Source organism: Rhea americana, unplaced genomic scaffold (assembly GCF_003343005.1).
Source record: "Rhea americana isolate MKP2758 unplaced genomic scaffold, rheAme1 scaffold_0, whole genome shotgun sequence".
Taxonomy (NCBI): Eukaryota; Metazoa; Chordata; class Aves; order Rheiformes; family Rheidae; genus Rhea; species Rhea americana.
The window spans coordinates 2585533-2597943 of record NW_028185037.1 but is presented as its reverse complement, the minus strand read 5'-3'; the positions used below and the strand labels follow the sequence as shown (position 1 = coordinate 2597943).

At 39.2% G+C, this 12411-nt stretch overlaps 1 protein-coding gene across 3 annotated transcripts in view; it reads right to left on the bottom strand.

The window, feature by feature from the left end:
- RAD54B (RAD54 homolog B) overlaps positions 1-12411 on the bottom strand; it is a 67442-nt gene that overhangs the window by 48527 nt on the left and 6504 nt on the right. The window lies entirely within an intron of this gene.

The window sequence follows — 12411 nt, the reverse complement described above, 5'->3', positions numbered from 1 at the left end:
GCGAGCAGCGGCGCGGGCTGCGCGCGAGAAGGGTTACGGTCGGTCAGGACAGATTCACCGCGGGCGTTACAGCCCCTGGGTCCTAGGGTTTTCCTCATAGCCACCAGGAAACGATCTGCTCCTGTGGTGATAACCTCCAGGCATTCCTTCAGGATAAAATCTGATTTTTTAGTAACAAGATGTGCACGTTATGCTTGTGCATTTCTARTGTTTGCTCAGAAATACATCACCTTAAGCCAAGTTTTAACATAAAAACACAAGGTTTTAAACATCCGTAGTCTTAAACTAAACCACAACAAATCTCAGAAGAGCTTGCAGAGATAAGAAAAGGTCCTCACAAATACACAAAGCAAAAATTAAGCCTGAAACATTACGTGCATCGTTGCAAGAGGCCAGAGGGTGGAAACACACAGCCTCGGAGGCTGGTGGCAATGGCTCCTCAAGCTTAACATGTTCAGCCTTGAAACCAAGGGAGCCCGGGGGCGGGAGGGGGGCAGGAGGCACACAAAAAGAGAAATCTAATTATAGTTTGAAATATCATAAGGCAATAAAGATCTAAGTAGGAACTTGTTTGCTCAAAGCGGAAAAAACAAAGCAGACACAAGCCATATTCAAAACATGAAATTCAACTAAACAAAGGGAGACTTTAACTGCAGAGAGTCAATTGCCGTTTAGAATAGCAAGCATTTTTTAAAGAATTTCTGAAACTTGGCTTGTTTGTAGCACCTAGCAAAATTGGACCAGTCTGCTTTGCTGGAATGGCTTTCAAGCCAAGATGAAATAAAGCATTTTATAGTCTGAACCCTATTTCAATAGAATTTAAGAAACTAAATACTCATGTGGTTAGAAGCACTTTATGAAAACCATCGCATTTAATCACCTTGCCCTCTGTATATCCCCACACACTTCACTCTTTACTAACATTAAGAGTAAATACTTTTTCCTGACAATTATTTTTTAAAATTGACACATTTGATTGTTCTTCAGCAACTGCAACAGAAAAACAGAATATGCCTCACATTTTAACTAGCTGGCAGTAGCAGAATTAAGGAGTCACGGAAGCGTTTACAGCATATACCCTCTGATGTTTAAGTTGTTCTGCAGTACCTAATCTCTTGGCATTTTAGTGACAATAAATAAATAAATAAAGTCGGTATCAAACTGTATGAGGAAAGGCTCCTCCTCTGCCCGGCCACAAAGGCGCACAGCCGAAGGGCGACAGGCGGAGGAACGCCACCAACCCCGGCCGAAGGGAAGGGACGGAGCCTCCCGGCCCAGCTGCTGCCCGGCGTGTCCGTCAGCATGGAGGACCGGGTCCAAGTCAGCTACCAGAGCGACTGTGGCGCTGGGAGGTTGCCTGCTTGTAAGGTTGTAAATTTGKAGCAGTTACCAGAAAGACCCGTTACAGGTTTATGTCTCTGTGCATGTGGCAACCAGGAGACTGGGGGATCCAGGGGCCAGCTACCACGTAGAGTAAGCGTCTAAGAACAGTTACTGGAGGGATGCATAGCATGCATTTATTCTCCACAAAACAGGCTTTCATCTTGATCAGCCATAGAGAGGAAGGGATGAGGCCAYGGTGCTGTTTACATCTGCGTGAGTGCTGTGGTTTCTGTGTTGATCCACTGGCCAGGCTTGTGTTTTTGTGTACGTATGTATCATGCATATGTGTGCACAGGAATATATTCTCATCCTTGCTACAGGCTGGCCCTGGCAACATGAAGCTATAGCCTCTATTGGGCTACCAGGTGCAGCAACTCCTAATACAGACCTAGCTAAAGCTGTGTTATTTTATCACCTTACTGCTTAATGTTGCTAGAGAGACCATGTTTCCACACTAATGCAATTTTAGCAATATACCACTACAATGATTTCTTCTGAGCAAGTGCCTGAAGGAATCAGAGTCTGAATTACATATTGTTCAGCTGGAGTGTAAAATAACCCTTGTAAAAATGAAGCTGGCTGCCTACCAATATTTTTTTTCTTTTTGTTCCTTAAAAAAATTAAAAATAATCAGTGCTCATCAGCCTAAGGTCATGTCAGTACTTGGATGAGAAATCATAGAAGGTGAAAAGCCTGGATGTTAATGAACATTTAGACTTTTCAGCCAAAACAATAGGTGCAATTCCAAGAAAACTACAAAACATAAAACCTACAAGCCAAAACTGTTGCCGCAGTCCACACTCCATCCTGTATCTTCCAGCAACACTAGCATTTATGCAACACCGTGCACAGCCAGATCCGGGAGATGATCCAGCTAAAAACAAATCAACTTTTTTGGCAGGCAGGTATACAGTTTAATATTTGGTTTAAGTCAATATAATTTTAAGACACTGCCAAACCAGGCAGTCCTGTCCTACCCCCCCCCCCATCCCTGACACATTCCTGATCCCTTCACTGTGCTGATATTAGCACTTAACAAAGCTTCTGAGAAAGGCAGACCAGGGAACTGATTATCTGCAAATTAATCTTTTTTTAAGCTAGGTTAGTTTTAGGCAACATCAGTCCCCTGATCCAGTGCTCCACAGGACAAAGAACCAGCGCAAAAGAGATACATACAGCCTCCAAAGAAAGTTTTTCAATCTGGATCATTTTAAAGATGTTTTATAATACAGCCCTACATACACTTGTACTGACATAACAGTGAGGACAGCAACCCATAGCTGGTGGGGAAGAAATTACCACTGCTGAAGAAAATACTCATACGTGCACTCTTACACATCACTTCATTATGCCTTCTCTACCTCCTGCTTTAATCCTATGAACAAGGCACAGCTCGTTTTCCATAGAATCATAGAATCAGTAAGGYTGGAMGGGACCTCCGGAGATTATCTAGTCCAACCTCTCTGCTCAGCAGGGTCACCTACAGCATGTTAGACAGGGTTGCATCCAGGCAGGCCTTGAAGATCTCCASAGAAGGAGACTCCACAACCTCMCTGGGCAACCTGTGCCAGGGCTCCGTCACTCTCACAGGGAAGAAATTCCCCCTCATGGTCAGGCAGAACTTCCTGTGCTTCAGTTTCTGCCCATTGCCTCTTGTCCTGTCACATGGGACAACCGAAAAGAGTTTGGCCCCATCCCCTTGACACCCTCCCTTCAGGTACTTGTACACATTGATCAGATCCCCCCTCAGTCTTCTCTTCCCCAGGCTGAAGGCCCAGCTCTCGCAGCCGTTCCTCATAGGGCAGGTGCTCCAGCCCTCTGATCATCCTTGTAGCCCTACAGCTGGACTCTCTTCAGTAGCTCTATGTCTCTCTTGGACTGGGGAGCCCAGAACTGGACACAGTGCTCGAGATGAGGCCTAACTAGGGCTGAGTAGAGGGGTMGGATCACCTCCTTTGACCCGCTGGCAACACTCTTCCTAATGCACCCCAGGATACTATTTCCTTCATATCTTCAGAGTGAAATTCACTAATCTACTCAGAATTCTRTCCTTAAAAAAGGAAAAAGGACAGCCTTACATTCAGCAGTAATTTTGGGGGGATTTGCTTGAATTTTCTTTTAAAGATGCCAGATGCTTCACATTTTAAATGTTAATGTTTAAAAACCCAGCTTTCCAGTGGATTAAATCTTCATTTCTGTTCTGTTGAACTTGGGAGTTCAGAACAAAATGGAAGCTATCGGAGTAGTTCCAAATATCTTTCTGTGAAAATGAAAATCAGCATGATTATTCAAAAGCAATAGTCCCTTGATGGGGTTCTAGAACTTAAACAGTTGGGAAATGAGACTCAAAACTACAGGTAATAGGTAAATTCAAGTTTTTGCCTTGGAAAACAGTCTAGAATAATTACCAAGAAAAGGATTCAAACAGTGCTTCCTGGAGAACTATCAAGAGAAGAATGAATAACAGAGAGAATACAGTCAGGGATTAAAGTAGCCAAATGACTACAAAAATAATTTTAAAAGGCTCCAATTATGAGTGAAATGACAGATTTGGACTATGGCCAATAATTGTATCAAGCAATCTGTATAAATTTAGACATGTATGGGATAGAACACCCTCTGGGAGGAGGGTTATTAGGGGAACACCTGGGGAAGAGAGAGGGGGAAAATCCTTTTTCACACAGAACCAAGGAAGAGTCTCTTTGTATCAGCTAGGGGGGGAAAAAAATAAATAAATACTGCTATACAGTACCTGACCAAAAGATAAAATATTTGAGAGAATTAAGGAAGTTATTAAAAAAGTGCATCTTGAAATACATAGTTTAGATCAGACAGCAAACTTGAACATTGAAGAAAATGACACCGGCTGAAGAGATTCAGGCTGGGACCTTTTAGTGTAAGAAATCTTGAGTCAGCAGACAAAAAAAAGAATTGATAACTCTGTGAAGGTGCTCTGCCCACAGATCGGTAGCCCCAGTCTGAAAGATGTCCATTCTTATTTTATTTCATGATGTCTAAGCAAACTAGACCTGGGCCAGACCCAAGTTTGGTATTCACCATCACCCAGGAGTCAGAATCTTAAAAAGAGCAGAATGGCAGGTAGATTTGATCCTCAGCTGAGATAAAATCCTGATAACCTTGCACTAAATAGAAACTCTAACAGGRCTCAGCAGCTGGGATGGCCTAGGTTACACATCACTGAGTACACTGGGCGTACTGGCAGCAGACACATTTGGCAGGTACTGAGGCAATTGCTTACTTTTGCAAATGAATTTAGCAGCTGCATAAGATGACTTGAGAGTGTCTATAGGTACGAAGGGCTGCAAAAGTTCCGTTAGCTCATCATACAGCCCTCACTTCTGACAGGGCCCCAAGACGGTGCCAAGTCATTTGATCTGGCTTAAGAGCCTGCGGCAGATCAGGGTCTAGTGTAACAACCCACAGAGTCTGGTGATCCTTCATGAAATTTCAGGAGCTTGTTTCATAGGTGATCGCCAAAATTAAGGTTTGCACGCATTACTGAAAGGGAGGAGGATGACATTTCTAGTTTGACTCAATGTTTCTTCTTCCCTTTCTCAAAACTTCCATCATCAGTTTTGCACTTTTCCTCCTCTTGTGCTCTACCTGAACTTCTCAGACCACTCCTTTCCTTTCTCCTGCAGTTAATTCTGATCATTCTAAACCTGTCTTTTTTTTGAGGGAGGAGGGGGGTAAGGAACAGAGAGAAGCTTTAACTCTTCTTTTGCTGCATCTGTTTTCATCATCACCATCCGCCATGTGTTAACTCCTAACATCTAACAGTTCTTACAGCCTCTGGGCACACATATCTCCTGACAAGCAGAAAAAACATAGAAACTAAATGTAATTTTTACCTTTACATCACTCTTAAAAGTAGCATTATTATGCATGGCCCACTCCAAAACTTATTACATCATCTAAAATTCCAGGCATTCCTTCAAATTATGTCCAGCTTAAACCTACAGGACTTAAACCTACAGGAATTATAATTGCCTATATAACATCATAAGTTAGCTTTTCACTTTGTAAGTCATGTCAAAAAATAAGAAAAAGCTAATAGCATCATTCCTTACAAATCCAGAACTGTCAAACTGTCTCCAGTTCCTAATACATGCTTGCACTTTTCTGATCTTCTTTCCCAACAAGCTTTCTGATGACCAATCAAAAGCAGATGAGAAATATAGGAAGATTAAAAATTATGATTTTCTCTGGATATCTTGTTTAATTCTTGAAGTCCCTGATAGCAAAGCACATCCATTTTTTTTCTAGAAGCTGAGAGAAATCAGGTTTTTGCAATTCTCCTATCTTTTGGAGATTATGCTTTTAAATACTAACCTCCAAATACTTCACCAATGCACGGCTCCCTGCATTTGACATAGGAGCAGCATTCTCTATTCTTCTAATTTTGTGGATATTTTGAGGACTCGGAGATAACCATCTTACCACCACCTTCCTGATTTCATGAAAATCGTATTGTGACAAAGCTTCTGTTTTAGTGGGAAACTTAAGGCCCAAAACTGGGACTGAAGTGGCATRCTGACTGGTTACACTGGTGTGTCAGCAAAGGGCATCCAAACAATAGGTCTAGCTACAGAAAGATTTGGTGGCTATTTTTGAAGGGATCCAGGCCAAGTCTGTAATAATGTGCTTTAAAACTCCCCAAACCTCCCAGTTCATTTGAATAAAGCATCTCTTGTCCCTCCTCCCAGTAGCTACATTCTCTCCCATCTTCCCTTAAATCCATATTCATATCTATTAGAGACAGGAGGATTGGACAGGGGAGGGGCTAGAGACACACAACACACACATCCCCAACCTCACACTTTCCAAAGGGTGAGGAAGTGGAAAAGAAGAGATTCAAAAGATTTACAACAGCCATGTATTTTCTCTTTTGCCCTTCTTCATTTCTTCCACATACATGGCCCGATCAGAAATTTTGAAAGTCAAGAAAAAACTAAGAAGAAATTATGTGAAATATCTCCCTCAGAATGATTGAGGAAAGTGAAAGAATTATTATTACTGCTAAGCCTCAATCCTTTCTATACAGAATATTTCTTAAGTTCCTTATTTCAAAAGTAACTATTAGATAATTTCATTTTCTATGTAGCACAGAATATGTGCCATTTGTTCACATGCAAATTCAAAAGATTTAAGTTACAATAAACATACAGAGATAATAGATTCATTTCCCAAAATACCTTTGAAGAGATGAGTTTCTTCTATATCTGCAATTTCAACATTAGGTCTCTGTATATACACAACTTTCAGAGTATGTAAGTCTTTTCTTCTCTACAATTTCCTTATTTTTGATTTGTCAAAAACTAAGAAAATATGCATAAGAGATGAGTGTATCTTTCTGTGTAACACAGTTCTCTTCAACAGTGGATATATCTGTCATTACTCAAAAGTAAAAAGCCTAGCAGTACTTTTTTTCCTCTCATTTGAAAGCAGCAAATATGGTCCAGTTTCATAAGCAAGTTACTACTGCAAATTTTCATTCGACTCCCCCAACTTTTTGGAAAATGTTGGATCTTTTACATCTAGGRTAGTTCTATTCTTATTTGTTTTCCATGTAACATCCTTCTGATTTCTAGTTTCCTTTCTCTCTCCTTCATTACCCCTATTAGTTCAACTACACAAACAGAGCTCACTGAACTAGGACACATGAAAAGTACATTTCACTGGCAATTCACTGCCCTTTTCTCAAATGTGTGAATATCCTGGTTATGTCATCTTTCATTACATAAAGCAGAGTTATTCACATGACAGCAAGATAAGATCATATCAAATTATAAATTATGTTGTACTATCTCTGGAAATATCACACTAAAGTTACGTAAGTCTGGATTTTTTTTTTTTTTTTTTAACCACAGCCTACTACACTGCATTGCAGATGGCTACCCTGTCCAGGGAAGCAGCTTTGCACTCACTGAAGGTTATATGATATGTTCCTTTTGGCGGCAAAGCTGGCYTAAGTGCCTTCCTGCTATCTCACTCTTGGCTGCTTGCTCCTACTACCACAGTATATTTTACCACTCAGGTGGTTGGCAGCCCAAATTCGAGTTGAGTAACATTAGTTATTAGGGATATGAACTTCTTTAACAGGCCAGTGTATCATGTAACCATACTGTACTCTTTTGCTGGCTTTCAGTCTACAGCAACTGACTCTAAATTATTTGACTTTTGCTACAGACCTGCACAATAATGGTTTCTCCACAGACAGACCTTAAAACTAGAAAAGTAGGTAAGTCATGGCTGCTGCATTTGGTCCTTCAGTTTGAAGCGTATCACAGAAGCAGAAGCCCTGAAGGGTAGTGTTTTGTTCTGTACACGGTCTGGCCACTACCACACAGAGGGTGATGAATCATCTATAAGGAGGAGGCAAGGAAAAAGAATCTCAAAGGTGATGAGAACAAGCAATGGCAGACAAAGGCAGAAAACCTCTTAGTAGTTTATTTTTTAAACTCCTGAGAGTTTTGAATGCTTTAAGATTAATGCTTTGCTACCATACCACCTCTATACATAGCTGAAAGCCAAAGGCAACCATAGCGAGGGGGAAACTGAGTGTGCATAATCTGTTGTGGAAAGGCCAGATAAGATCAGATGCCAGCAGCAAAGTAGAGTACATCATCCTACATCCCAGAGAAGATCACCAAGGAAAAGATGTCATAGGACTAAACAAGTCACAGGAGTCTTAGTGACCAGTCTTGTATACCTACAGCATGTTGACTGCTGTACAGTGGGTTGCAGGGCAAACTGGTGACAATCTGCATGTTTACCTACCATGGGTAACATGAAGGAACATTTGTGGAACCAGTGTCAAAGCAGAAGTAAGGATGGTTTCTCTCCAGATACATTCACTTTAGCTCTAATCAAGTTGTCTTAATCAGACCTCATCTCATGAAATGAACTGATCAGTTACAGAAGATATCTACATWGTAAAGAAATTCTTGAACTTAGCAACAGCTAGTCTATTCACTCTAAACCACTCTGTCCAGAACACCACAGGGAGGAGTAAATTTAAAATCAAAGAGGTAGCAAAGTAGTTTAATATTAATTTCAAATAAGAAACTGTATCAAATCTTACAAATCTGTAAGAACTTACTTGCAAAGAAATGGAGTAATACATTATTTGCATTTAGGAATCCAGTAATGCCTTAGCTGCGCTAGTTTTTACTACAAGCTACTGGCATTTCTGCAGTATCTTCTACTCAAAGATCTAAAGTGCTTTACTAACCATTTATCAGATAAAGTTTGAGGGGACCACTGAATTGCAGCCATATATGCAGTTCCACCACTAATATGGACAGAAAAAAAAAAAATCAAAATACTCATCTAGAATTTCTTTTACAGTTCAATTGTAAAATATAAAAGTGACTGTAATAGAAATTAGAATTAATACTTCTACTTTTGCAGAGAYCTAAGCAATTCTAGCAGTAATATCCTTAATTCTGAGATATCAGGTCTGAACATTTTTAGTTGTGTTATGTAGAAATGAGTAGGCAATTAGCCTGAAATCAAATCCTGAATACACAACATTTTTTAATCTTCTGATTAAAAGCAATAAGCAATTGTTGGTGCTGCTAGAACTGAATGAAAATTGGATTTTCTCTTATAACATTCATAAGATTTAGTTAAGAAGACCTTGTATTCATATCAAACAACAGGAGATATCAGACTAACCTGAAAAAATATTCTAGAAAGCCGAAGGGGCCAAAAATTCCTATTACAGAAATAAACTGACTGAAATGTACAAAGGGTCTAAATTTTATAAACCAAATGCACTCTGTAAATATCAACATCCCAGCAGACTTGGAAAAATATGCTTCAAAACTATATGAAATAATAAACATGGTTAATATCATAAGCACAAAAGACACTGAAAAACATCATCAAGAGACATATGGTGAAAAAGGGTTACAATCTCTGCATTATTAGTTCAAATATTTGAATATAAGATTTCTGACAAAGTTGCTCTTAGAAGTATTAACAGACATTAGTCATGGGTGAAAGACAAAGTACTCCTAAACCAAAAACCAAACAAGAGGTGAGTTGTAACAGAATTTCTGACAGACTGTATCCAGCTTTTCTGTTCACTTACAGAAGGTTCAAACAATGAAATCTCAGTCCARCTGTAATGTTATGTTTAAGTAGGCAGGTGGTAGATCCATTCACCTCCACACACGCTATAAAAAGCCCAAAGAAAAACAGGACAACATCCTCCTAACTAAAAACAGCAGCAGAACGTAAGGTGCAAACAGAGATAGTAGGCATAAATTAATGTTAGATTCATTTTAACTATATAATGTTAAAGAAGGCAGTATAGGTGAGAACCTGAGTTCTGGATGGCCCTGCTTACTRAAAACGTATCAGCACTGCACAGAACTGACTGTTTCACAGAGTACATATCCAAAAATTTAATACAGACAGAGTACTAGGACACCGAGGAGATAGTAAGTGTATTTCAGGCATCCACCTGTTCATTGTTATTTCAAATGCAGATTATTTGTATTTCTTATAATTGCTCAAGACCTCAGAATTCACGAGACAAGAAGAAGAGACATTTAAGAGGTACAATAATATTCTTCTTCCAAATAGATCGTATTTAATATTGAAGAGGATCTAATTTCTGTTAAATATTTTTAGTATGGTAAAGCAATTTTCATTTTTAAGATCATACAGACATTTCATAGAATTCTGTGGATCACGTGAGAAAAAGCAGTAATGAAAGTTAAACAAATTATCTTCCATCAACACATCCATTGTCAGCATCAATATGTTCATATTCTGAATACCAAAAAGTACCATAGACACTGCCACACTGTTTGCCTCTCTGTTTGTTACTGTAACAAATCATACTCATGATTACTAATCTGCCTGTTGAACAGAATGTTTCTATGAACTTAGATCTGAAATAACTTAAAAATTCAAACCCTGATATCACCAAAACTGTCCTAGAATTACAACACATGCAAAGGTTCCACTCTACAACGCTTGCTACAATCTTATTGAAATCTATTTAGAAAAATGTCATCTTACAGAAGTTTGTAGTTAATTTGATTTTACCTTTAYTAGCAAGATTTCCAGGAAAAAAGTGCATTTTGAAAAGAAATCAACAAAACAAGATTAAAAAAAATCTAGATAAGCTATAATTCTTAGATTGATGCTATCTGATTAAATCCTTACTTGTCTACTCCAGGAAATGGATACTATTTGTCAGAAAGAATATGCAGCATTCTCAGGCTGGGTTTTAGAAAGATTAGCTCTATACAGTTGTCCGACTGTCTACAGGTGTTTCATAAGAATTTCAATGGAAACTAGAGTATGTATTTACACATTCCACTGCTGAAACTGGTGTCTCAAACACAACAGCTTTGAGCATGATATAAACAGCTTTGTTATCTGCATTAAATGATATAGATAAACCAAAATAACAGAACCAAAACGCACATACAGATTTTTTTCAAATTTTAAATTATTTTAACATCCATTTAATAGAAGTCTTTGGTTGAAGAGATTAACATTTAGATAAAATTCCATTACAATAATGAAAAAAAAAGACTAGCTTTCACAGTGGGTTTCCATTACTTTTGAATTTCATACCAGAACAGGTTTGACAAAACAATTCAGCTTCAAACTACAGAGGAGGTTATGGTTTATATGGTCTGTGTAATTGCTACCTTAGCTGTAATCAGTAGCAGATAAAAGTGAAATAAAGGGCAGAAGTTGTATTGGAAAATCTAAGTTATTAAAAAAATTACTTAAGATATACAGCAACCTTCACCCAGTATCTTCACTGTACAGTGCTTATATCACCAGCTAACCTGATGACCATAACTAACATTTACATTAGATATCCTTAATTGTTTTATACCACGTTTAATCATTGCTTTACAAAATCTAGTAGATGAACTCCATTCTACAGATGTAGAAGTACTATAGAACAGAGAGTACAAATAGTTTGTTCAGTCACTCAGAAAGCTAGCAGCACAGCACCAACAGAAGCCAGGTCTCCCAGTCAACCCTCCACACCTTTTTGTTTTTCTAGAGTAATCACAGAGAAGCCATGTCAGCTGTACTTGAAATTCATAACACTGAAAAAACATTTAATATCTTATTTTGCTTCAAATTTTCTTTTTGGAAAGACTTAATTTGTCTCCAGATGACAGGAAGATATTTTGGAAAGAAATCTAGTTATCTTTCAGGTGTATTGTTAGCTATGAGCAGCAGACGTAAGTTTTTGCAGATATAGCTACAGGGACTCAAAGAACCTTGTCCCATACACACTGAAAATTTTCTGCAATTACAAGCATTATGAGAAGTAACAGAAGTTACAGTATAAGGCAGATGAACACTAAAGCCTTAGATCCAGAGGGACTTGAGACATACAAAGAGGCTGCATTTTCCTGGGTTAGTCTGCAAAACACATGCTCTGGGTCACATAATGTGGTGACTGCAGTATCCTCCCCAGGCTATTGCTACGTTTCACCCGACAATGATGGGGCTGCAAGAGGTATCACTGGGAGAGGCTCTCTGATCGCTTTACAACCTGAAGGTGGTACTCCCTACCAGAGTATGGAACTTACTATGAGATGCCAAAAAGATCAGTTTGGGATTGTATAGGCATCATTTCAGGATGTTTGGAAAGGCAGGGAAAAGGAACATCAAGGCTGTCTGGGAAGAAACAAGCATGTGAAAACAGAAGGATAAAGGGATAAAAGGGGCCAGCTGCATGCAAAGATRTGGCTGGTCAGTATACTTGTCCACCCATGCTCTGCATGCTACCACCACAGCTTGTCCTATCTTCTTATTAAACTCCATCTTTAACTATTTTCCTGAGTAAGGTGACTCTAATTTGCATGAATGCATGTGCGTGGAGGTCTAAGTTCCAGCAGCTGCAGTTAGATCACAGGGGCCTCAGGTGCCAGCAACCGGAGGTCAGAGTGCACACGTATTGTCCAAGTATGTGCGTCAGCGTGGGACTGCTAGGGGACATAAAGATAGCTAGCT